A 27,874-nucleotide genomic window follows, 5' to 3' on the forward strand; every position below is an offset into this window, starting at 1 on the left:
AGAGAAAATGCCTGGAAGGGGATCGTTAACATTCAGACAGGATTCCCGCTCAAATTGGAGCATTTGTCATGGTTATTTTGGTGATATCATAATCTATGCACAAAATAACTAAATCTCATTCAGGGATGAGTGCAGTACACTCCTACAGAACTAAATGTGGTTCAAAGCTAGATTAAACTTCCGCTGTGGTCGAAATACCTATTAGGTTTCTTGTCACTTCTCTGTGTTTTTATATAAAATACCTACAAGAAATTCATATCTGTCAAAAATAATTGCATCCTTATCCATCACTGAAGCAAACTGAAACCAATACAGCCCCAGATTAAAGAAGTATGGGTTCTTTCCTTGGGTACACAAAGGGAAAGATTAAATGTTCCTTTGAGATTGTTTCCTTCTTCCACTGATAATGTGATTTATTTATTTTTCACTATGTTATCAAGTGTCTGCACTGAAAGTTATTTTTCTTTCTCAAAAAAATCCAATATCTTATTAAATTCTTTACTTGTTTAGTATTTATAAATATCACACTATGTAAAAAATGTTACTATGAATGTGATTATCAGGTATTAATTTAGGATCTAAAATATGCTGAATACTTACATGAAAACCCTAGGATTTCCAGTGATCTCTCTCTATCTGTAAACTTTATCCTTCTTCTTCAGTACTGAAACCATGACTTTTTTCACCATTTTCAGAATATGGAACTTATATGAATCATTACCAATAACGGAGGCTCACAGTAAAATTCTGAGTGAGGTGGAATTGTGACTGCCTACGTACCACCAATTTGGATGCCTTAAAATGCTCTGAAGTGATATGTGACATTGAAGTCTGCAACAAAACCAGACACAGGTTTGGAAGAATCACAGAAGGAAGTTTAAGGTCTGTGCTACCCATCAGGAGTTCACAGAGCACAAAGCCAGGTTATCTAGGACTAAAGGCTAAAGCACCGAAAATATCTTTCATGTTCCTAGGCAGACACTGAACTGGTCAAGCTCTGGAGTTCCTTTTTGTCAGGAGCTGCACTGACTTGGATTCTACTGCAGATGCTTCTGTGAGACCACATATGTCACTCATTACATTTTCTGGAGAAAATGGTTGTCTGACCACCAGCAGCATTTTCTGAGACTTTGTGCTATAGCCATTGCTTTCCTGATTCAAAGTAATGGAAGAAAAGCAGAAGGCCCAGTTTATCCATACTGATTCCTCCGACTTCCCATAGATGAGAATATGTCACTTTAACCTTTGGCAACTGATCACCAACCATTGCTTGGTTTTCAAGTAATGCTAGTTAAATCTGTCTGACCACCTACATGCCAGCCTGCCAAGTAGCATCCTCGAGAAAGTAAAATGACCAATAACAGCTACTTAAACTTTAGGGAACAGATCACCTTTCACAAAAAGTAGCAGTTTACCACAGAGCATTTTTAGGTGTACCCATTTGTCAAAATCCACTCTTCCAAGAAAGGTAGTATGAGATAACTAACTATCTGTGTCTGTATGCTGATTCTCACCGGTGGTATTTTAAATGAGAGTTTATGTACACAGCAGTCAGCATGGAAGTGTTGTTGTGAAATTGATAGCATGCCCTTTTCAGTAAAACTACAGGCATAAGAGTGAATCATTTGTATTTCAGTAGCTGGCAGTTCAAATGCTCCTCTCATCATTTCACAGTCCAATACAACTGGTATAATGCTTTTCTGTGTAATTTCTGAATTCAAATCAGCAATTAAAAGATCACTTTTATTGACACAGGACTCACAGGCTAAACACAGTGGTGTGACATTGCTGATGTTCATACTATGTGTAGTTTCCTAGGATGCTGTCTGAAATGGGGACAGAAGAAGATATGTGACATATGCAAGAGGATCTCAGAAGGGTTTGCACATCAGGCACATCAAATCCCAAGGCATCTACCTTAGCACACAGTGTACAGTGTGTAGGCAGATCATCCTTCATTGTTCAAAATTTAATGCAAGACATCATGAGACAATCCAGTCTTACTTGAAAGAAAATGAAAAAAATAGAGGCATTTCACTCAGCTATACCTGAATGTTTCAAATAAAAGAGTATTTAAGACAACTAGATGGTAAGCAAAGAGAAAGGCAGTGTTTTTGAAGGCTTTATTTCCACAGAGGGAAAAAAAAAGGTGGAGAAAGAAACTTTTATATGTGTTGTGTACAGAGTTGAAAAGAAAGAGTAAGAAACCTGAAGCTGTTTGGAAGATTTTTCTCAGACACTCTGGGGAAAATTTCAAAAACTCATGCAGAAAAGAAAGGCTTACATTTTTACTGAAAAAAAATAATTCCAAAAAATAAAGGCCAACCTCCCCAGCACCTGAAGTGTAACAGGACAGTAGAAACACCATAGGACTCCTGAAGTATTGAAGAAAGTTTTTACTTAGAGGACAAGTGAAGTAGGAGGCTTACTAAAAGCCTGGGAAGAAAAATATATGACTGGGCTCAGACAAGAAATGCTCCAAAAGAAATGAAGCCAGGGAAGAATGCACAAGAATGCAGATCTGAGCTGTGGTATATCAACCAATTTATATTAGCCAAACTTATAAATTTACCGTTGCCACAAGAAGCATCATACCCAGAAGCAGACTGTGACCTCTTCATCATCCATGTTCTTTTTAAGCTGGAGGTGGGTGCAAAGGCATCCTCTAACCTGTTACTATTAGCCAACTAGGTAGAGTCCTTTTGTATTCATAACTTGAATTCTGCCAGAAAGGATAGTGACAATCTAGCCTAAAATATTCCTTGCTCACACTGATAGGATTTGATGAATGCTTGCAAATGCTTCAAGCACTGTTTTATTGTAAGATTAAATGCCTTTTATTTGGATGCTTACTCTTTTTGAGAGTCATATCTGCTCACACTTAACAAAATTATTCCTGTTAAGTCCAAGAGTTCCATTTTCTGTTGGACTTCTTTGATCTCATCAACATCTAAGCAAGCTGCATTGCTTTGTGTTTTCATGCACTCCAAAAGCTCATTTTCAAAATTACTTCCTTATACATAACTATTCATTAGGATTTCTGAATCACTTAGAGTAATCGACATTTTAGGAATAAAAGTATTCACCTATTATAGAGGCATTTATTAGCACCCTATGCAGTAGTAAATTATGAAATTCACCACCATATAACATCATAAAGGATCCAGAACACTCTCTGTAAGTGGTGCTGTCTCAGGGATTTTAAAAAAAATGGTTTCTCTGAAACCCACAAAAACACTTCTTCTAATCAGTGGGTCTTGGCTTTGGCCTGAAGTTAAATGCAAATGGAAATACCCTTTAACAAGAAAGAAAAGCACAACAAGAAATAAAGAAAGAAGCTCTTATAGATAAAGCATAACAAGGAAGAAAAAACAATGATCATCTGATTCTGTGAGGTTCTTGTCTGTTCCTGAAACATATATATGTGTATATAAAGTACACAGATGGATGAGAAAAATAATCCTTCTTTTAAGCAAAGAAGCTCAGAGACAACTGTTGTTTTGTGCTTAGAAACCATTTCTCATTTCTCATCTCTCTTTATACAGACAACTGGCTCCATGTACTTTTTGAAATAGCCTTTACCTCCCTCCTGCTCAAACAAGACATCAGAAGTAAGGCCATGACCCTTGGACTCTTGTCCATGCCCTGTTTAATGCTTTGATACCTCTTGAAGATCCAGTTTAGAGCAGTCAGTGCATACCTGCCACAAACTACTCCATCCTTTTTGTGACTGTTGGGTTGGAGTTAGATCAGTGCTTTGGAAACTGTGTCAAGAAGTCTCTGGAATGGAAATTTTGACTAATAAAGAACTGTTTTGTTCTTGAACCACTATTTTCGGCAATGTTCATTTCACCATGACAGCACATACTGACTATTGAGGAGACTCCAGGGTTGAATCATAGTCTGGAGTTTGGGATTGCATTGATGAATGCTTTACACACAGTATTGAAGTGATGAGCATCTTTGGATTGTGGCAAATTACAATAATTTGCTAAAGCAAATCCTGATCTAACAAGAAAGTCTACAGCTACATGCCTTTTGAAAACTTTGAAACATTTCACTGACCTTACCGTATTTTCCCCGTTAGCCTGGCAACAAGCTGTCATACTGGATGTGTACTACTACATTTCTTCTTCATTTGAAGTTAGATTTCCCGTAAGTTAAACATCAAAGACCTCCAAGGATGGACACTTAGAACAGAACAGGTGAATATTTGTTATATTAATTTATTGTCCTGATGATATTTGATCATGTAAAAAGCTAAATTCCATTTGATGCAAGAGGCATAAATGCTCACAAAAACCTGGAAGCATTTCAGTACCAAATCCAGTCTGTTACAGAAGTAGCATAGAGCAGAACTATTGTGAGGCCACTGCCATCCAGAAGATATAGCTTTATATAGCCTTTATATTTAATAACTGCTGAAGCACATGGTACTAAAGTGAATGAAAAGCACATGCAGTTTTCTGTATCTCATGTCCTGTCATTTGATGAAATATTTTGTAGGAACTTTTAATGTCCTTTACTACTATTAGCAGGATTTGGTAATTATCAGTAGATCTTAAACCTATCTCTGGACAGCTTAAACATTCTTTTTTTCTATGAACAAGTTCACATCTAATTAGTTTATTGCACGTGTTCACTTTATTTTTCTCTATAATTACTCCTGTACTTAATTTTCTTCATATCAGCACACATCAGTGTTAAGCTGCTATCTACAATGAGTCTGAGTTATGTCTTAAATTGGTTTCTTCTATTTATATGTGCACTACATATTAAAAAAAATATTACGGTAATTTCATTTTTTGTTCTAATTTCTGGCACGACTCCAAAATAACAATTTATAAAGCACTAAATGAATAACACACTTTGAACTTAGGTAAATGATACTAAGGAAAAAACAGTTTTATATGCTAAGTGTCAATTTGCTCACATTAAAAATCCATTACATCTTTCGTCAGTACTGGAAATGCCTCTTCCCAAGAAAAATCTGGCCCTTACTTGAAGCCAGTTGGAGATTTTAGTGTATGCAGAACTAGCAATATCTGAGAGGCAGTTCTTTGCCTCCTGCACAAAAGTGATGCTGAAGATCATGTTTGAATTTTTCTTACACACTTGCATTCAGTACGTAAACCCCCTACAAAGCTAATAGAACAAGACAGCATTTTGAACTGACAAATTCTGTTTGTTTAATCTTTTACAAAATATTATTTCCACAATGATTCAGAAGTTGATCTGATAGTATGTTACCAAAATTTCTGTATCTTTTGCTTTCTTCTTCTTTTTTTTTTCTTTAGACAGTATGACAAGTGTGGTATGAACAGGATGAGCAGGAATTCTGGAATAGGATGAGCAGGAATTCTGTGATGTGGTCAGGTAGGAAAGAAAGACAAGAGGTTCAAATACACAGAGCCAGCACTCAGAATGTGTAGTTCCTATGTTTGCAACAGCATGCAAAAACACTTACTGGGTGTTTTCCTGGCTCAACTAAAGACAATGAAAGTTTTACTCACAAATATGCCAGAATAAGAATCCTCCTTCTTTGCATTATTCTTCCAGATCTTACACTCAGCACAAAGCAGGAATTGAAAATAACATCAGCAAACTTCATGCCGGCATCTGATGACTTCATGAACTCTAGATAGTTGTAATCTATGTTTCTATTCCGGCTTCTGCAGCTTCAGTTTCAACCACAGTGAGTTCCAGTGTGTGGAGATCCTTCAAGTTGCCTTTGTTTACTCTGTATGTGACAAACCCCAAGTTCTTAAAGCTTCAACTAAATTCTGAAATCAGTAGTCTTTACAGTTCTTTAATTTTCTCAGAAGTATAATTATTAATATTAGACATAAATATAATGGGAGCTGCCATTTAAGAACTATCACTTACATTTACTTGAATTTATTTTCTTGCTCACACCAAATACAAGATAACCACCAGTTATTCTTGATGCCACATTTACAAAACCTCTCCTACACACTTCCAGTGAAGCCTGTGGTTAAGTCAGACTGTGGTACACCAGTGATTGTCTCCTTTTGTCAGCAGAAAGAACTATTCCAATGCAGAAAGTAGATAATTTGAATTTATAAAAGGTAAAATCTCTGAGGTCTGAACAGGCTTAGATCTGCTCTTCCCAGATGTCTTCTTTACTGGTTTAGAAAGAGAGTTTTTATGATTCTGAATTGTAAATCACAGTCTTGTTTAAAGTAGACCTATTATTTTGGGAGAGTACAATAACACTCTGACTGACATGCTAATATATGGTTTTACATGTTGGCTCCATTGTCCACTATTTAAGATAAGACAACTCAGACTGAGGGTTTTTTCTGTTCCTCAGCAGATTGTAAATAAACCCAGGATGAATATGAATACTAAAAGTAAACTGCTTGTACCATTTAGGTTTAAAATGCAGAAGCAAACACATGAAATTTAAATCTTAGCAAACTTCCGCTAGAATCCTTTTTATTAACATTGTTAATATTTCAGAATATTAACATATTCTGAAAAGCAAGAAATCTGACAGTGAGTGCCTGACATAAATATAATCAAACCTTATTTAATTACGTCATTCCATAATAAATTAAAAAACTGAAATGCACAAAAAAAATAAAAATAAACACCTTCCCCAAAACTGCGTGCTTAATCTTATTGTAATTTAGACCTTGAATTCCTGTCCTTATGTGATGTAAAACTTGGACAGAGAAGTGGATAGATACATTCAAAAGCACAGGTAAAAGGGAATTTCTTTGCCTTGCCTGAGTAATCCATAGTGGCTGATATAATCCAGTGGACAGGCCAGTGGACCAGTTCTTGTCACGAGCAGAGAGGAAGAATTTGGAAGCCTATTCAGACAGTTCATTCCTCAACATGCTGGTGCACTGAGAAGACAACATGTTAGATGCAGACTTACAATGGAAGATGAAGGCAAAGACGGCAGAAGTCTTCTGGTGAGCTCTGCCTGGTATGGAGCATTCCTCCCCTTGTGTGGTGTGATTTTAATGCCTCAGCCCTCCTGTTCCTGCCTCCCCTCACTCCCAGTTTTCACCTTTCATACATGGTACATAACCTTCGACAATTTCTAGTCTACCTTTCCTTGGTCAGGATCTTCCCTGCTGTAACAAAGACAAGCAGCATTTTTCTCCACTTAGACCAAATGCTACTTTGATATCCAAAGAAAACAAGGATAGACAGTCTTTAACAAACATGGAAGAAAATGTGCCTTTGTATTTCATGGCTGTCAAGCCACTCACACACAACAGGAAAGATATACTGGTCAAAGATACATCTGTCTAAGGTTCATCTGAAAATGGTAACTCCAACCAGCTTGCTATCAGATATTTGAAGGAGATGTCAATACTTTCGTAACTGATTAATTATTAAAATTTATTTTAGAATAGATGGGAGATTTAGTCTTACCTGATATGAGGGTCTTCAGGTTTATACATTACAGGGACAAGGATGGTGAAATGCATATATTATTTCTTTATTAGTTTTTAAATTCCCTGCTAGATTTGCCAAATGGTTTCACTGTCACTTACACTGACACTAATTTCACTAAATATTCTTCCAGTGCAAAGCTACATGATAAGCAACTTATTTGCAATAACTCACTGATCTCTATTACAGCTGTCAGGTGCTGCTGAAATTACAGCAACATCAAAGACATTGCCAGAAGTATCTGAATCTGATATTTTAGCTCTTAATAAATAAAATGTATCCACGGCACTTAGAGCCTACTAGGGCACAAAATTTTGATCACTTTCAAAGAATTTTTGTTACTAGTCTCATTACACTAAAAATGAGGGAGGGAGCAATTCAAATTTTCGGCTGAACTTTTCCAAGTTGCTTGGCCTACAGCCAAAAATAGCAGCAGTACTTTGATTTCCTGTCCCTTTACTTGTCTGCCATAAAAGACACAGTTTTGGAAGCCTCCCAAGTCTACTTTCTTCTGAACATCCAAGCAGCCATAATAGGACATAGGATACCATCACCACATCAGTGAGCAGCTGATGCTACTAGTGGGTTTTGTGTTTGCCTGTTGAAATATAGCATAGTTAATTGACACAATTTTTTGTAATACAGCCGGGTTATACATTAGTTGTAGCTTAAATCAGATGAGCAAGGTGGAAATTAGTACCTTGGGGCTCAGATTTAGAGACAATAAATTTCATCAACATTTCTGATAGGCATCCTAAAAGAACAAGGTGTTTTAATAAACAAACTAGAAACTTAGATGGAATATCATATGAGCATTTACTATTCTGATTCCCATTTCTGTTCTGCACCTATTATTCCCTCAAAAAATCCCAACCAACCAACTAACCATCGAAAACAAACCCCAAACAAAACAAAATAAAAGAAACCTCACCATAAAACCCACCCCTACCCTAAAGCTCAGAAACACAGGAAATTCGTAAAGAAGGGACAGGAACTCTTTGGCTGGATAAGATCAAATTTAAGTGTCTCCAAGACTCCCTGTTGCAGGTGCACCTGTCAGACGATACGCTTCCTTAGAAATCATGACAGATGGTAAGGATTAACTGATCAGCCGCAAGTAAGAAAGGAGAAAATATCAAATCCTTACAGAAGTATTGTAAGGACTTAAAGAGCATAGTTACCTGTATCAAACACTGTCAAGGCCACAGAAGGAACTTGACATAAGACAAGCAACCACAGCAGGAACTTGAGATGAGCACAGAAGGGAAGAATTTGCAAGAGGAAGGTGCTAATTCCAGGCCTGGCAGAGGTGAGATCTGGTTAGCCCATTACGGTTAATGCATCCAGATAAAAATTATCACTATGGCAAACTGCATGAAAGGAAGCAACTGCTCATACACATATCACCGGTCAAACAAAGATCATTTCAAGTTATGGGAATACACCTATGTAGATACCAGGAACTTGGACTGTATAAAGGTGGTATCCCTCAGAAGAATATCTCTGGGACCCCCACCACCAAGAAGCCCAGGGTGAAGAAGGACCAACAGGATGCTGCTGGATCCATGGGTGTGGTGATTATCTTCTGCTTGATAGATATCTCTCTCTCCTTTCTTCTATTTCTTTCTATCTCTCCGCCTCACAGTTATTGTTAAATAAAATCCATATTATCGACTTTGGCATATGGTCTTATTTGCACCTTAATTCAGGCAGAGGGATCTCTCTCTAGTTGTGTCTTAACTGATAGTCGAGAAATGAATGTTTATATATTGTAATACTTGTCAATCAGCAATCACACTGCATTAAAGTGCAACATGGGTCTAATTTATTCACTGTGTGAGTTCTGATTGCTCTGTGTGTTCCATAAAATTATTCTTTGGAAAAGACCCAAATCTTGTTACAAATCTATTACAAGAGTTACTGCAATGCTCCCAAAATAGAATTTTTCTACAATTGAAACATTTACTATAGTTTCTGAGAGTTTGTGTCATAATTACAAAGGTTGAGACGTTATTCTTGGATTTTTCTCTTTTATGCTAAACTTCAATTTTTGACCTTACTAAACGATGTTAATATTTTTGTATATGAATAAATCATCTGTAACTGAATTATTAGTATTATTCTTAGGTTATATAACAAAAATAGCTGGACTTTTTGTTGACAGACTGTTAAAGAACATGATAATGTAAAAAAACCCCTCTGAATATAGAAAATATAGAAAATATGGAAAATATGTCCTCCATACCATCCATACCCAGCTACTGTAGTCACAGACTGTTGCTAAAAGTGATGAGTTGTTTCTGGGAAACACTGTGGTGACCAAACATGTCACATGCTGTTCTGTAAATATACTACTAAACCATAGACCATATATTAATATGAAAAGATTGTTACATGGAAGATTCTTTTCTGTCTATAACATTGTATTAATGTACTGCTAAAGAATAATAAAAAATTCTCCTGTATGTGTTCCATTCCCATTTAAGTCATGTCTCAAAGGAAAACGCATTTTTAACTTCAAGTCTGGATATTTTATTACATTTGTTAATTCAAATCACACATTTTTATCAGAAATAACTATTTCTAATTAAGCTTTGAAAGAGATTTCTGCAGAAGCTACATTTATCTTATGTAATGTTATGGATATTTATTAAATGGTTCTTGGGTTCCTCTGGGCTATCAATTTATATAAATGAGTTGCATTTTTTTTCCAAGTGATCATTGCTAACTGCTGTTCCTGTATGACATAATGTTTTACAATAATAGAATTTCAAAATTTAATGCGTTTTTAAAGAAATAGTTATAGGAAAATATGCAGCTGAATGCAAAATGAAAAAAAGCAAAATATAGTCTATTTTTTATCTTAATTTTTAAACTTTTTTAAAAAATACCCACAAAATAAGATAACCATTAAAAAACCTGAAACAATGTATTTTTCTTTCAAATGTAGGGATTCTTACAAAAGCAAAATTGCAAAAAAATAGTCACTTACTTGATTTGTTACTAGATCCTCAGAAACCTTTCCAACCCCAGCCTAATCAACTTGAAGGTTCTCTTCTCGTAGCCGATAACTGAAAAGAAACAGAGCTGCTCATCTTTCTTTTTATTATACCAGCATAATCAAAGTGAGTTATTTGCTATTTAAGGTTTGTAATTTTTAAACTTGGATGATGACGTATGTAGTACAGAAATTTTTCATAAGAAGAAAAATTTGGATAAAATTTTGAAACTTAACCTATGCAAAGAATTCTGACATTTTGGCATGACTGATTTAAAAATTATTTTTTAGAAGCAGAGCTAAAAATGTTTGAATTACTTCAAATCACTGACAGTGTTTTCTTAGTGTCGTTTTTACATGAGGAGACTTCTGCTTCCAAGAAAAGGTTCATTCCAAGTGTTTACTAGAACACCATGGCCAAAATGCTCAGTACCCTTTTTTTTCTCTATATCACACTCCAGGTGAACTAATGCTACAATCATCTTTAGAGTTCTTACCCGTTTGCTGGTGAGTTTTCTCTCTTAAACAGTCAGAAAGATGGTCATTTCTTTCTATCACTCCAAGAAAAATCAAGTTGAGATGATGGTTAAGACTTCAAAATAAATATGACAAACATACATATACAGTGATGACTGTCTTCCTGAAATGAGCCTATATTTTTTAGAAATATGACAAACTAAAATTCTATTTGACACCTACGATACTAACATAAGATATAAAGATATCTTGCCTGCAGTATACAAGATATATTAAAGTGCAGTGTATTTCAGTAAATTGCAACATATCTGCAAACATTCTTCTTTTCCAGCATGTGACGATATGCTACATTTTTTCAACTTGGTTCAATTTTCTTTAGGTTGCTACCAATAAATATATTAAATAAACATATATGCTATAAATAAAATAGTACTACTGTATTCAGTGTTGGTTTGTGAGGGAAAACAATGTGTTTTACTTCCATTTCCCCACCCCCTATCAGTATGCAATATACTATTTAGGCTGTCAGAACCAATCATTGAAGTACATTTTAGACAGTTTTCAGAGTAATCTAAGATCCAAAATATACTTTTTGTTAGTCTTTATGCACATTTTAGATTACTGAATTAATTGTATTAGTTAAATATGAACATTATTTAAACAGAACCTCTCTTCCTGAAACTGTAACAAATGCTTGGCTTGCTTCAACATTAAACTAAACAGTAACAGCATGTTGTATTTACCATATAAGGCCATCTTTAATGTTTATATCATCTATTTTAATGAGATTCTAATCCTGACTGGAGCCTCTAAATGCAACTCAATAGGAAAAAAAAACCCAATAATGAGTATATTTCTTTTTAGTAATCCATGGACCCAGTAACTCAGCCAGAACAGCTGGCATTCTTACTTCACATATCAGCAAAAACTGAATAAGCAGACTGTTCAAATGAGATTTCATGATATTAAAACATCATTTAAGTTACAGCAGTTACTGTTATGGGTATGCTGTAGAATAAAATATTTCAAAAACAAATTATGAACTAAACAATGATCTGTAAGGTTGCAGAGTAAAGAACTTTATGTGACACATTGATCAAGTAATAGCTATTTTACTCTGAGGCTAGGAATCATTCTGCCATAACGGGCACCTTAGGCAGCTTTGAAGACTCTGCAGCTTTTGTCATCCCTTTTTCCTTTTTTACACACTAAAGTTATAGACAAGTTGCCTCCAGAAGACCAGGGCAAGTTTTCCTTACATTTACTTCTGGGATATGAATAGCCAGTATGACTTTACTACACTGGCTGCAGTAACTAGGGAACATTTTGGCCTCAGTATATCATCATACAATCTTTAACGTGATTAAAAAAGCTTTCCAGTAGTTTTCTATTTCATCCTAGAATACAAACATTACTTTGTGCACTACAATAAAAGATCTTTTTTTCCCCCAGTAATTTCTGTATTTTGTACTCCTGTTGCTCCTTCTCTTACATAATAAAGAACATATAAGTGCTACTTTTCTTGAGTTGTTGAACATGCTGATCAAATCATGGGGAGTTTTAATATCAAATATACTTCTCTCTATATTTTTATATGACTTTTGATTGGGCTTTTTTCCAAAACACCTTTGTAAGGCTGAATTTTTGTATCCAGAATTTTTTTTCTCCATGATTAAAGGCCTGAGAGGTAACTGCCTTCATACAGCAACAGATGGCTTCATGTCAGCCTGCATTTTTTTTTCTCCTCTTCTCAACTGAAAGTTGAGAAGGCAAAGTAATGCCCAAATGGGGCATTACTGTTAATGCAATTTAAATATTTCAAGTGGAGTAAACTGAAGATAGAGTTGGATACTACATCCATACTATTTTGCCCATAGTCAATCTTCTCCCCTCTTCCCCAAAGAAATAATATGACTCATATGACTGTCGCTTCAGTTTTGGCTGCAAATACTTGTAAGCTGCAGAATTTTGCCATTTACATGTAAAAGCAGACAAATATAAAATTAAAAGTGCTATAAGGGGAAAAAGAAGTATTTTGATGAGCAATATTTTCTCCCAGTGACCCCAGCAACATTTAATGGTACAGTACCCTCAGCAGCTACACTAAAACATCCTCACTCTTCATCTAACCACAAATTACACTAAAGGTCATGAGTTAACCATATGTCAGGGTAACTGGGAGGCAGTTTGGTTGAGGGGCAGGGAAGAACAAATAGGCAGGCTGCTATTTTCTAGAGTTGTCACAGTACAATTTACAGAAATCTCTTTGCAAGCACAGAGAAAGAGAATGCGTTTGTGACTAAGTTTAGGACTTCAGTGACATGGCAAAAAGGCTTTAAAATTGTAATGAAGCTTAAATTACCTTTCCCTTTAGGTTAATCCTGCATTTCAGTAGGTTTCTGGATATACCAACTGCTTCCTAATGATAGATGAATGATGATTGGGTACATAAAAAGAATAAAGACTAAATAGATAAGAATAAAGATCCAACTACGAGGTAAGAAAATTAGTATCTCACTAGATCTTATACAGGATAAAATATGAACATTATTTTTTCTCTCTTAGGAACTCCAAGTCCTCTTTCCTATTAAATTTTCCCCCTATGATGATGGAAATATTTTGTGTTTCTATAACACAAAATATTCTTTATGAATAAAATATTTCTGAGCCTAGGTCTATCACGTAATTCTTCCTGAACCATGATTATAGGAAATGAAATAGGAGTTTTCTTTACCTTAAATCATAAAATCTCTGTAGTAACAGCTAAGCACCAGCTTTCTTAAAAAACCTTGCATCTACAGAAACCATGAAAGCTCCAGATCACCTGATGTCTCTTTTTAAGCATAATCTGTACTTCTGAATATAATCCTGCATTTTACCTTTTGTTCCCACGCAACAGCAGAGGTGGATATCAGGTCTAGGTAGAAGTGCTGCAGCATATATCCTGGGGCATAGCATTACACCAAAGAAAATATAGAACAGTATTTTTGTCACTAAACACATCTAATCATTAATTGACTAGAAAGGATTCTGGGGTTCTGACTGCCCCCACTTTCCAGGTAGGAAAGAATGCTGGCAAATACAACAGTTGTGTAATTTGGGTTAATTAAGTAATAGCATGTAAATAGATTTACAATCCCGAGCTGGTCAAGGTGTTAGAGTCTTAATTTATTATTTTGTCAAAAAATGAATGTGGTACAATTTCCTCTTGGAAACACTGGGAGAAAAAGAGCTGTAAGAAAAAGACTCTTCTTTCACCTTGACTGGAAGCTCTGACTGTATAGAAAGAGAGAACTCTTCCTCTCTTCCATTAATATTTTAAATATGTCTCAAAATATCTTTTTGTTCTTTAGTACCACACTTCCTATAAAACTTCAGAAGATTTAGAGCATACACACAAACCCCACTGCTTATTCCACTGACCAGCTTTACGGTTCCCCTGTGCATGTGCCTCTATCTTGTCTGTCCTATGGAGGGTGTTTCTGTTCTTTGTTTAAAGACAAGCATTACCAACCGAGCCTGTCCCAGTGTCCTATTCCAGAACAAATAAACAGCAACATGGAAACTCTGATGGGGCCCACTACCTTCTCACAAGCACTGGGAATTAAAACCTGGATCAGCTGGTATTATTAAAGCATGTATCACTTGTTGATAGCAGAATAGAACCAAATTACTTTGTTATTTCAACACCAGAGGATGGATAAAAAGTAGATAAAATATATTAAAAAACAATCTAAAGAGATACCAGTAAAAGTATCATTATTAACTAGAAATATTCATACAGAAATGCTTTCTATTTTGGGAAATTTAACTCTTACCCATAAACCTAAATTCTGCTAAATTCTCCTTATTTATGCATCTAGCCTCACCTTAAAAAGCCTCAGATTAAGATAATACATATAAGCAAAGTTTTTCAGAACTGGATAGCCCTTCTAATCTGCAGCAGAAACAACTTAATAATGATTCTTTTTAGTTGACTTCTCTGGCCCTTATCTGAAATCCAATATGTGTTTTCATGGCCAGAATAGAATCATCCAATGGAGAAGTCCAAGATAAATCCCGTAAGGTTCTCCTGGTTTTTGAAGGACAGATTTTAACATAGAAATTCTGTTCAGATAACTGAATGGCATCTATTCCCTGGTCTCACCCAAGGCAAAAGCTGACTACTAATGCCCTGTGAGCCTTGCTTCATGATCATTAATTTGACACAGCACTCCTCTGAGTTCTATTTCAATTCAAAACTTTTACTAGGGAAGTTTGTGCTCAGTGAAGTGAGGATCATTGTTAACTTAAGATTATTTATATCATATCCAGTGAGAAACATTAATGGCATTAGTTTGGTTCAGTCATGATTTTTCTTTTTTCAGAAGTGGATGCTGTTTCATTTAATAAAAATTAGACTGACACATTTATACAAGCAGCATCGAATGTCACAGCATCCCTGATTAAACATTTAGGGTGGCATGTCAAATTCTTGGCAAAGTCTAGAATCACTCCAATTTTCCAAAAGGGATTGGCATATATAATATATATAACATCACTATTTATCACAAATCTGCTGTGCTGCATTTTTAATGAAAAAGAATGAAAAAGAAGTTTCTACTCTAGTTATTCTATGCTGTGTATATTTACATAGTATTTAAATAAAGACTAAATTTGAAGGTGAACCATAAATTAACAAAGGTGTAAGTCCTAGAGTCCTACTTAGCATTAAATTTAATGTACTAATCCTATAAAATCAAGAACTCAAAAACATAAAGACAGTTTACCATTTATAGATTCAACAACTAGGGATTCAAAAATCTTTTATACATTTTTCTTTACGACTATATCAGGCAAAGTAGTGACAATCAGAGTAGAGGTAGTATAATTTCTTCCATTCAACCCTTGACGTCATCAATAACCTTCCAAACTTTTTCTCACACAGATTCATGTTTTTATATGAAAAAGAAAAATCAGAAATTGCCTTCAAAGAAGTAGACAAACAAAATTAAAAACATTCATGATATTTTAAAGGAATATTGTAATAATTTTTAATCATACTGTGAATGAACTTAGTTGACTATACAAATAAGAAGTTTGCAGGGAAATATTCATCACTGAATCAAATTCTTCAGTTGTTGGACAGTATTTCTGGTTCAAACGAATATCTAGGCAATTCAGGGAGGTAAGTGTAACTTTTTAGCTCTTGCCATCATTTATTGCCTTTAGCAAGAGAAGTAAATCTTTTCATATAGGCCAAAGATTTGGTAAAGTTTTTCCTCTTACCCATTTAGATACATGGCCAAACGAAAATGATAAATGTCCCTTTAAGGCAGAAGAAGAAGAATATCTACAGACATTGAGGGCTGCAAAGAAAAGTGTGCTTTAAGAGACACTGGAGAGTGAAACAATCTATACTAGCAACGTTCAATAACATACGGCCAGTCTTTCTCATCATTGGCATGAATCCCTAATTACCTCTTCTCTGAATAATGTTTGAATGTCACTACCATAAATGAAAAATAGTATGCATCATAATCTTTCAAGAGCATTAAAATGCTTGGGTTTCTTACTTGGACCTGTGGGTAGTATTTCATACTGGTCATATGTTGGCTTCAAAACGCAATGACTGCTTTACTCAAGGTTACACCATCAATTATTAAAATGTCTTAGTTTATGGAGTTTATAAAAACAGTATTTTGGAAGGCATTAGTAGAGTATACAGGTATATCCTCTTGCATGCATCTCAGTGTTTCTGGTGCACTCTTGTCTTCAAACTTGCGAATCTTCCACCTATTTGTTCACCATTCAACTGCACATAAATATAAAAGGCGAATAAAAGGAACAACAAAATGCATCTATTATTTTTACACTGAATGAAGCATTAGAAATCCACTTCCAGTTATCACAATTTCAGTGGAAGGTATCTAGATGGCAGAGTGCATCCGTTGCACAGACTAGCTGATCTGTAAGAGGAAAGGCCGGTTTTGGACTCAAGGATCTAAGTTTCCAGCTTATTCCTGGAAATTCCCAGAGAAGATATCATCTTCTTTCTATCCATCACCCTTGCTCATTTCCTCCAATAGCATACATGGTTTGTATCACCTTTAAATGCACGCTGCTAAGCCAAGGCTCCAGTAAGTTGCATTGTTCCTCTGTTAACTATCTCAAAGAAAGGACTTTTTGTTACCATGGAAGATTGAAAATAAAAAAAATAGTAATAAAAATATCACAGTTATTTCAAATATCCTATTCTGCTTTAACTACTTTGGAGGCTGTGGGAATGTCTGTAGACACACTGGACACACAGTAGAGCCCTAATGGAGAGAAAAAATTTTATTCTAGAGGAGGGTCTAGTGTTTGCTGAAGCAAGTTTTTAATGGAGGTTGAAATCTGTTTTTTGGAAAACCGACAAGGCTGTGGCAAGCAGAATTTGTCCTATACAAAAGAGAAAAAGTCAAATTTTCTTCCACCTAGAGTCACATTGATGTTGGTTTTCAGAGGATTCACTTGTCCTTGTGGTTGATATTTCTGTATCTGGGAAGCTGCAGGTTATGAGTTTCAGGGCAGGACTCAGGCAGAGCCTGTTCAGAATTTAGAGTTGGTCATTAAGCAGGAGAAGGGAAATAACAGTGAAAAAGAACACACAAGAGTTTTGCTAGATTAGGTGGTCAAATGGCTGCAGTGGTAATACTGATCAACCATGCAGCTGTAAGTTCAATATTCTCTTCACTCAGGTACCATAAGCTGTTGCAAATGTAGTTCAGATCACCTCTTTTCAAGATACTGTCACTGCAGTTTAATTTCCTTTCCACAGGAAATGCTAACCCCCTAACTGATACATTCTATGTTGTGTATTGCCATAGGTTTTTCTGTGTTTTTATTGTCTCCAGGTTTGATCTGCAGCACACTAAAGCAGTTATAATTACCAGTAGTCATATACTGTAGTACGGAAGGAGGAGTTACCCTGCATGCAACCTGCAGCAACCATGCAACCTGCAGCAATACCTGATAACTCTGCCTCTGCAGAGCTAACAGTGCATCCATCTCTTTATTCATTCTACCAGTCTTCCAGAGGTATTCCTAATAGAAAGTGAGCAGGATAGCCCTACTTGTTTTGTTTCTCTCATAAGAACAATTTCCAAGAGGGAAAAAGGCTGTAAATAAGAAAATAAAGAAACACCCCAGTGTAAATCCACCACATTCATAGGCTAGAGATCTGCACTGCATACACCAACCACAGGATATTAATCTATGCATTCCTTTGAGCTGTTAGTGTCTCTTAGGCAATGCATCCCAGGTGTTTCATGTTCCCTGTTCATCTCTAAGGTTTAGGTTGATAAGATGCCCAATCATGTTGCAGTTTTTAAAAGTCAGATCTCTGTGGAGCACAAAAGAAAATACTAATTTGCTGGGAGTGAGTGATACTGTTGAAGGCAATGGAATAAAGTGTATAAAAAATACAGGTTACATATGAAGCAAACCCACACAAATGTTTCCACTGGAAGTTCTGGTGTTTGTTCAACAATTGACTCGTGTAACTGAATTTCCAAGGTTAAAACTAACCACAATATTTAGAATTGCCCAACAAAGAAATATCTCAGAATCTGACAGTCTCTAAAATCACCATTGCAATTTTATGTTTAATAGATTAGCTTCTTTTCAAGCAAAATGAAAACAGATTTTTATTTCCTAAACAGTGTTTTACGACCACCCCCCAAGGAACCTCCATTGTCAAAACTAAAAGACTCCTATCAGTTATTTCATCCTGATTGCAATTTCCCTCCCCACAATTTTATGTTAAAGTATGTACAGATGAATGAGGCTCTCTAGTGAAATATAACAGAAAGGGAAATGATGGGTAATACGGTTGTTCCACTATATAAATGTTTCCAGTAATTTATCCATGAAAAGTAGGAAAAGTTTAATTATAATGTTGTACAGCTGCTGCAGGAATATTTTATCCATTAGAAAAGACATGCACAGTGATGGCCTAGTGAAGTTAAATACTATAAAAAAGAAAATAATTCATAGCAGAAAGTTCACACATTTTCATTTTCTCTTTTAAAAAGACTGCAGTAGAAAAAACTCAAAATATATGCTATGAAATAATTTACTTTTCAATGCTCTTAATTCAGTCTACTCTGGCATGAATACTGATGCTTTGCAGAGCACACCATATCTAGGACCAGCCATTTCAAGGGTGAGTATGGGAGGGATTTCATTTATTAGATTTCTTCTGTTTCCTTTAGTATCTCTTTTAGTAGGAAGGATCATTTAGGCTTTGTTTCAGAACAGGGCTTTTTACTCTTAGTCTTCATTAGTGATGAAAATCTGGAGACCTATAACATATTCATTTAATATAGAATAGAATGATTCATGCCTGAAAGAGGAAAGTGAAAGGGAAAAAAAAGAAAAAGAAAACCTCCCTACTATAAAGTGACATTAGTAATTTCTCTCTGTCATTTTCTTGGCAACTGATGTTCTACGTTTTGTAAACCATTACATCTAAAACAACTGAAGCTGTAAAACTAATGTAGCAGGTCAGGGAAAACAACCAAAGCCAGGTCAGAGAACCCATGTTACCAGTTCAGTCAGTTTAGTGTCACATCACTTACTCTTCATTTTAGCATGTTAACTTATCAATATCATTGTTTATAAGGAAAAATATCCTGTACTCACTTTCAGAGGCCTTTGCTGCAGATATATAAGAACTGGAAGTTTTGTATACAAAAGGAGTGAGGTATTTTCTCTAAGGAAGTATTTTTAGAAATACTTTGTAATAAGAGGGTATAATAGAATTACTGTTCATGTCACAGGAAGCAAGAGGAGTAGGAATGAAAAACAAGACAGTAATGTGAAGCAAGGGAAGTAAAGGACATGAGGCAGTTATTAATTTAAACATGTGAGGTGAACCCCATTATTAAAAACATGGCAAAGGACTCAAATTTGATTGCAAGAGATGAAGGCAAAACCCCCAGAGTTTAGCAGAAAGAGATAAGTGTGGGAGAAGATGACATATCAAGTATTCAAATTTTAGATACAAAGGAAGAAGGAAAAATTACCCACAAGGATATGAACGGAAAGGAGAAAAGAGTGGATTTAATGATAAAGGATGGATTTGATTTAGTAAGAAGGCTTACTGATCTGCAAAAAAATTAGTGAGGAACCAAGAATTGGTGAGTGGATTAGCCAGAGCAAAGAAAACAATGAAGCTCATGAATAAAAAATACTAGTCATTGATCTATTCCTACTGTACACCTTCTGTCATTTTTCAACCACAACACCAGAACTGCAACTGTGCTACTTTCAAATGCAAAAATGTTACCATTGATTTCTTGAATTTGCACTGGCATGTATTGAAAAAGGTGCTGCTCACACTGTCTTTAAAGAACTTTAGAGAATAGAAACTTAACATTTTTTATAATAGCAACTAAGGACTGATGTATGCAATAAGGAATTTCTATGGAAAGATCTCCATCCCACTGGCACAAAAATAGCTCTTAATAAAGATCTATTCATTTCTCCAACTTACAGAATATTTATCTACAAACCTCAGAACCAAATACAAATATTTCTTGAGCAGTCTTATCACGTAACTCTTTCTGTGATTCATTGATTTTGTTTGGAATGCATTCCCTGGTCTTAAATTTAATACAGAGTGAAAGGAAAATGCCATCCTAAAGGTCAAATATCCAAACTAAAAAGAAGATTTTTTTGAAATAGGAATTAAAACCAGACATATTAAAAACCCCTCCAATACTAGTTGTTTTTACCTGACAACTACGTACAGCAAAGAAAACTTGGTCAAATTTAGAGTGAGCTTCAGCAGATATTAAAGAAAAGTTGATTAAAATTACCAGGAAAAAAATAATCTTTTGTACATGAAACTATAAATCCATTTACTCGTAAAGCCATTAGCATATTTAGGAGTGTTGCTGGCCAAATGACTAGTTTTTCTGAGTACTTTACATTGTATGATTCTCCAATTTTTTTTTTCACATATAAAATTCATGTACTCCTTTTTGTTGCTAACCACTAAGATATTAAAATAGAGACCTCCTAATGTCCAACTAATGGCATTCAACTGGATCAATAAGTCCAAAAAATACTTTTCCTTTAATCAAATTTAAACTGCATTTCCCAAACAGCTTTTATTTATATTTCCATTGAAGCATCCAACTATCTCAGGAGATGGAGAACTACTTATGGTGACACTAAGTTCAGTACTAGTTTCAGCAGAACGCTGTTCCTGAACCTGAACATTCAAATAAGACTGAAGTGGTGTGCATACAGCTACACAGTAGCAGTGTAATTTACACAGTAATCTATCTCAACATAAGTTTCCTCGTTTGAAGTAACTTGTTAAGACCAATTCTTCATGAGGTTTCTGAAATATGATACTCTTGTTCACAAATGTGGAAACTGAACTTGAGCCCCTGGAAAAAGCAGTCTATATACAGTAAGGAGTGGGAAATGACTCCAGCTGGATTGATTTACTTTCTCTACCATTTATTCACGTTCTGTCAGATGTTCAAACTTGTAAACTAAAAACGGGAACGACTATTCTTCCTCAGTAGTCCAGAATCTTCTGTGCATCAGTGTAATATAGACCATTTATGATTTCATCAGTTTTAAAAGATAAAGATAATATTCTTTCTCATTTTAATGAACATAAAGTTGTAAAAGTGAAGCCCTACAGATATTAATTTTATTTCTGTATCCATATCTCAGCTCTCTGAAGTTCAAAATAACTTCATATTTTCGAGGTTTTGGTTGTCCAGGAAAAGTCTTGAGGTCCCTTAATTGTGCTTTATAGCTTTACTTTAAATACTTTATATACTTCACTTTATATACTTTACTTTAAATAAACATAGCAAGGCACTTCTAGAAAGTCCAGTTTTCTGAGTTTTCCAAAAGTCTGTTCTCCTGCACAGAAAAGGGTACATCTTGTAAATTCCTGTCACTAAATTTTAGGCAAGTAGGAAGGGATGCCTTTAGGTTTGAGGAAACACCTAGTCATTTTCCTGCAATTATTAAAAGAAGACAGCATTGTGTGCAATGCAGAGACTTAAAGCTTCAGGAGTTTTACTGGTTCTGTGGACATCTACTGTGCAAAAGAAAAACACTATTAGGTAGATAATGATATATGATAGAATTTAGTAATGAATAATATACTTGGAATTTTTTGACCATTTAATAAAAGATACAAATCCTTATGAAATTTTACAGCATGATTAAAAAGAAAAAAATAAGGAACTTTGCACTTCTCTGGAAAGTTTTAAGGGATTTAGTTATCAAGATATGAAAATATGATATTAAATTAGCAAAGAGTCTTCCAAAAACATACCAGCATCAGAATATGATTTCTTAAAAGCTGGGCTAATATAATAATCAAAGTACTTCACTCCTAGCTGCGTCTTCTCCCTGTAAGCTAAATGTATAAACCTACCTGACAGACATTTCCTTAATGTGTCCTATCACTCTGTCATATAACTGACATGCTGCTTTCCCTTTAAATTAAATCAGATTTATTCAGCGATGTAAAAGCCTCCCACCTTTCTGTCAATATATCTCTGCGCACAAAAATAGTGCAGTTAAGATTTTCCAATCTGGTTAGCTATGAACAGATACTACACGGTGACAGCTCTTCTCTTGAACACAAAAATCAAACTCAAAACTATTTGGGTTCTTTTTGGTGTATATCTATATATGTGTGTGTGCCTTCTACATATATAGGGCATGTGTGTATATACACCAAAACACGTATATATGCATGTGTCATCAACGTTTTCACTCAAAGGAACAGTGAAGAACTTAATTGAATGATCAGAGTTTCAGATAAATAGATATAAGAGTTTAGCATTTGTGAGATGGGTCTCCAGCAAACCATCTGCTGAGACAGGTATAAAGACACTTGACTGGCCAATTGCCTTAATAATATTATAAAAACTACATTAAAAACGTGAACTGATGGACAGAGTGCTTTGTAATAAAAAGAAACAATTACTAATGTAATTTCAGCCAAGATCTTTCTTACTGTATCATTCAGAGATTGAAAAATGCTTGTTCTGATGAGAAATTTTGTTAGTTACTTTGTGCCTTCAATACGAGCTTAGTTTAAAGAAGTCCATTTACAACCAGTGACAGGTTTTCAGCTCACTTTGGGGTTTCAGAAAATGGTGTATTTTGCTTAAAGAGGAGACACACAAAAACCCTCCTCTTTTAGTTTCTGTCATTAAATTTTAGAACTGTGGAACTGTAGCGCATTTCATGTTTTCTAGTCAATTTTTTTAAGGTAATGGTTTTAATTATCTATAATTTTGACAAAACAGGATGAAATTTTTCATGTAAGGTTACTTTGATTTGTTTTGTCTTGATTTTAGCAGAACAATTTAGAGAAAATTTGTTGTTCACTAATAAAAAAAGAAATTCTATTGACGGTAGATTCTCATCAACTCTTAAACAGAAAGCTATAGAATTTCTGTGCATTTGAAGCATGAAGCTAAAATATAGCAGTGAATATTCTTATAGAAAGCATGAACTAGCCATTCCTGTGGAAGCTTGCCCCAATTATCTGCTTTTAAAAATGCAATTTCATGTGTTTAGAAAAGATAGCTTTACTGCAAGTAAGAAATTACATTTGTACTAAGAATGCTTCAGACTGAGGTCACCAGGTATTTTCTTAGCAGCATCTGAGGACCCTGTATGATTCTCATGTATGTTAAGTCTGCTTAACACTGATAATAGGAGCCCATCTCAGTCTCAGTTCTTCTTTCTTCCTTCCTTCCTTTCCCAACCTCAACTTCCCTAGAACAAACCTGGGGTTATGGCAACAACACAAAAGCAAACAATTAAAGCTCACAATTAAAGCAGCTGAATGAAAACCTGTGGAGCAAAATAATATTCTTTCCTTAGCTACTGAATTTCTGTGTGCTAATGAGTGAGTCATTTAAAATAAACTTTTCATGGACAGCCATTAATAGGGTCTCATAATTAGTGATCACCTGATTTCTGACCTGTCGTCCTGATACGCAGACATACTGAATAGTAAAACCTGCAATGGAAAGTCAGCAGCAGCTTTGCTTTAAGCTACTGTACCATTGAGCTATTTGTAATGCTAAGTAGGCTGGAAAGCAGGTCATGGGTAGCTCAGTTTGTCAACCAAACTGAGTGGCATTTTGACCTTAATCTCCATGTATGACAGTATATGACAGTATGTCACCTTCTCATCTTGCAAGGTGATCTAAAAATAAATATTTTTAAAATAAATAAAGTATGGATGGGATGTTTGCTATAGAAAAGCAACAAGAGACATTGTTGGAAATTCTGGAATTGAAATAGGTTGATATAATGCAAATGGAAGTACAGAAAGGCAAAAATGAAATTCATAACTTCCTCTGTTGAATCCAATCCCATTTTAATTCTTTGAATCTCTTCAGGTAAAGTAAACAAAAGATATCCTGGGTATTTAGATTTAATGATTAACAATCTAGAACTTATTTCTTTCTTGAAGTTCTCAACTAACGTATGACACCTCAGGGAACAAGCAAGAAGACAGAAATAAAAATCCCAATCCAACTCTCTTCTACGATGTGATTTTCTATTATATAGAAAGAGAAGTGACTTTTCTTCTTCTACCTGTTCTCCAGAACATAATATCTGGAAGACATTTGATCTTTATTCAACTACTGCTTGCTCACTCATATTTTGACATAGTATAAGTGACTGAAGCAAATATGGAATTCTTGTCAACTTTGTTACTTTGTTAACTAATAGTGCTTATAGTTGTGGCAGTAGAAATTAGAAATGCATCAGATTCATTATGTTATTTAAAATGACATTTTCATTCCTGCAGTAATGGAAGTGAGTTAAATATATTTTATATTTTCTCTTCTGCAATAATTATACTCACCTTTTAAATCTAGACTCAGAGCAAATTTTGTACATATTCATCACTATAAACAGCTTTCCTTCTCTTCAAAAGAAAGACTAAATTTTCTTTCTTCTGTTGCTTTTACCTTCTCTTCTTTCTATACTCAAAATTACCATCATGATACCCAAGATTCTTTTTTGTATGTAACTGAGAAACAAGACTGCCATTAAATGTTATTTGATAGCTCAGTTTGCTGAGTTAACTGTAAAGTTACCTGCTACTCTTCATCTGGCAGCTTTTGAAACTGCAAGAATCTAAACAGGAGCATTTTTCTCAGTGTTTTGAGCTTGAAAATCTTCCAAAACCTATAGACTCTACATGCAGTTTGGTTAAAATCAACAGCTGTTGCCCATTCTTGTCAACAAATCTCAGTTATTAATTATTTTCAAGGGCTTTTGACAAAGCAGATTAGTCTAAACTTAAATCTACAAGGAAATCTCAGATTACTGGAAGTAGATACAGTATTACATTTCACAAGAATGATTATGAAGCACTCCAGTTGAGGCAGATGATGGCATTTCTGTGATATGTGCAAACTGTCACTCTGTGCTCATACTGTGAATTTGCTTCGAAAAGGAACGTATAAAAGGAAAATATGTAATTGGCAAAGCTGCAAGTCAAATATAATCAGGTCATTAGTTCAGAAACCCAATGGAGATCTTAATTAGATGTGAATTATCTAATAACTATGAGTATCTCTGATGTACATTTGCTTGGACATCTATTACTAAAGGGTCCCTAACACTGTTCTAACCTTACAGCTAAAGTCAGGAACAACCCCTTTGAGTCCTATGTTGGCTTCCAGTGATCTACATATTGTATCAAGTCATTAATGTGAATATCAACAGATATGAGTTCCTTGTAAAAAATTTCTAGCAAATTTTTAGTGATTGTATCTTTTGTTTTCTAGTATGCTTGGTTTGAATAAGTTTGATGCTACATGATGCTACATCTTTGGATGTCTTGCAATCTCAGGTACTCACTTGTGCCCCCCATTATGTTCACTAATTTAGCTTTTCATTTTGACTCCAGACAAAAAGCTTGACTTTATGTGTATGCTAAATATTCCTAGGCATAGCAAAATCTCACCTTTCTTTCAGCTTTTCACCAACACTTCTCTGTCTGACATATAATATAACTTCAAACCTAGAATATTCTCAAATTTCGACAGAGCAGATATGAATATAAAATTATAAAATATGCACTATAGCTTTTGTATAGTCAGCTAATACCTTTCTGCCTCTTAGGCTCTCAATTTACCTTATACAGTATCCAAATCCATCAGTAGAAGGAAGAATATGCAGTTATCCTCTCAGGAGAAGTAAACAATACAGGCACCCTGTGCATTAAATCAAAAAATTACTTGTAAAAGTAAAGGTAGAAATCTATCCCATATTTATGGTACATATATAAATAAATACCTGATATTCAGCACTCAAAATTACTGTCAGGAAAATATGCTTGTGCTTCTTACTGTCAAATACAGACTTGTGAACTAAAGTGAATGTTTGTAAACATTAAATGCAGTATCTTTTTGCCTACAGGTACCAAGATATATGATCCAAGTTTTCTCAAAAGACATATATATGAGTAGATTAGACAAGCACTTGTCACTATAGCAAGTAGGTGTGAAAGACCTTTCAGGGTCTTCAACAACAATCAGTTACTCTGTTTCTGATTTTATGTATATCTTAGTTGGAAATTTTAGTTTCTTTTTCATCTTCAAGACGTTTGCTGTATTGTAATGAAGTAATCACCTCAAAGAAGGTGCTTGAACAGAAAGCTTCTCATGGTGACAGGCATAACAAAGGCCTGTGTTAGACCTTCGACTTATATTCTACTGCACTGAAAATTAGAAGAGAAAATGAGGCTGAAAAGAAAAAAAACATATAGTTTCCCTTAAACTCAGATGAGATATTATGAAGAAATAATCAAGTTGAAACTTATTTTAACTTCTCTGTCTAAATCAATACAGCAGTAGTCTGTCTTTGCAGTGATAAGACAGGAAGATTCAGCCATTCTATGGGGCTCAAGGCAAAAGTCACAAGTTGAAGTATAATCAAAAATTATCTCCTTGCTCTTTCTAGCCTTTTTTTTTTTTTCTTATTCCCCTCACTCCAAGAGATGAAGCTTCAATCGGAGATCTCAGAGCATCAGATTATCTGTCAGACAGAGAAAGGCTGTCTCAAGCTGCCAGGACCTCTAATCAGATATTGACAGATAAGATGTTCTAGGTGATAAAAATAGATTTTAAATCCAAAGCGACAGTTTTTAACTAGAATCATAGCCTACCTATTCAACTACAATACAATCTAAGTCTTCCAATCTATTTGTTAGCTTTCCTACATATAATGAATATGATTTTCCTACTTAAGGCAAGGTCCAACCCCCACAAATCAACATAAATAATTTCATATTTTTATCTAGTTTAATAAAAAGACATCTCTTCATAATATAAACAACTTCTACCTGATTTGAAAAACTTAAAAATTTCAAGGGTATATAGGAAAATAGGAAATACTGACAGAATAGTCATACTCCACATTGAACTAGTATATCATTCTAACTGAGCCCATGGTAACAGTGTAGTATTTAACAGCTCACTTAAAGAGATTCCTATAACTAGAGAACATCAATCAGCTTCAAAACTCAGTTCAGGCTTACCTTAAATTAATGCAGTGAGTTACACATTCCATAGGAGTATGTTACATAACAGAGAAGAAACTACAACTAAACCAGAAAAAACTGCCACAAACTAGCCATCAATAATTAAATGTAGTGGAAAATAATTCTATCCACCAAGAACTAGACAGTTTTAATATAAATCCAGCTTGAACTGATGGGCAAAAAATTCATGAGTCATTGCACAAGCCTAATAGCAGATGCTATTGGTCAAGGAAACAAGGGAGAAAGAAGTATATCTTCAAACAGACCTCGTGCATATCTTTAATATTGAATCAAAGTAGCTTAAATTGATAAAAAAATATTACTCTTATGCTGATGATGACCTTGATGCTGCTTTATTAGAGCATTTAAGCCTGTGCATT

This window comes from Manacus vitellinus, unplaced genomic scaffold (genome assembly GCF_001715985.3).
Source record: "Manacus vitellinus isolate BGI_N305 unplaced genomic scaffold, ASM171598v3 scaffold_0_pilon, whole genome shotgun sequence".
Lineage (NCBI taxonomy): Eukaryota > Metazoa > Chordata > Aves > Passeriformes > Pipridae > Manacus > Manacus vitellinus.